Consider the following 470-nt stretch of genomic DNA (forward strand, 5'->3'; position numbering starts at 1 on the left):
CCCCCCCCCCTCCCTCTCCTCCCCCTCCGTCTCTCTCCTCCCTCCTCCCCCCCTCTCTCCTCCCTACAGTCCAGTCGATCCTCTTACAGGCTGATTAGTGAGGATTTACAGCTAAATTTTCCTGCCTTCCTCCATAACGAGCTCAGCTCAGCTGCCGCTCCTCCTTCTCTCCCTCTGATTTTCTGTCCTCCATCCTTTTCTTTTATTTTCTTTTTACTTTCCTTGCTTTTACTTTTCAATCCTTTCTTTCCGTCTTCTCCTCCTTTTCGGTGCAACTCCATAAAACACTTTAAACTTTGAACTCAAACTCTGTTTGTGTTTGGCCGAGCGTGTCCTGAAACCTCCTCCTCCTCCTCCTCCTCCTCCTCTGTGTGACTTATTAAGTTGTCCTCTCTCTCTCTCTGCTTCTCTACGTCTCTCGCCCACTGGTGACTTATTAGCCCCCCCTCCTCTCTCGTTTCCTCGTTATT

General features: G+C 49.8%; 1 protein-coding gene across 6 annotated transcripts in view; it reads right to left on the minus strand.

Annotated features, from left to right (window-relative positions):
• The window catches only part of rreb1a (ras responsive element binding protein 1a), a 70,633-nt gene that overhangs the window by 17,279 nt on the left and 52,884 nt on the right, over window positions 1-470 (minus strand). The gene's annotated exons all lie outside the window — the stretch shown is intronic.

Source organism: Micropterus dolomieu, linkage group LG01 (genome assembly GCF_021292245.1).
Source record: "Micropterus dolomieu isolate WLL.071019.BEF.003 ecotype Adirondacks linkage group LG01, ASM2129224v1, whole genome shotgun sequence".
Taxonomy (NCBI): domain Eukaryota; kingdom Metazoa; phylum Chordata; class Actinopteri; order Centrarchiformes; family Centrarchidae; genus Micropterus; species Micropterus dolomieu.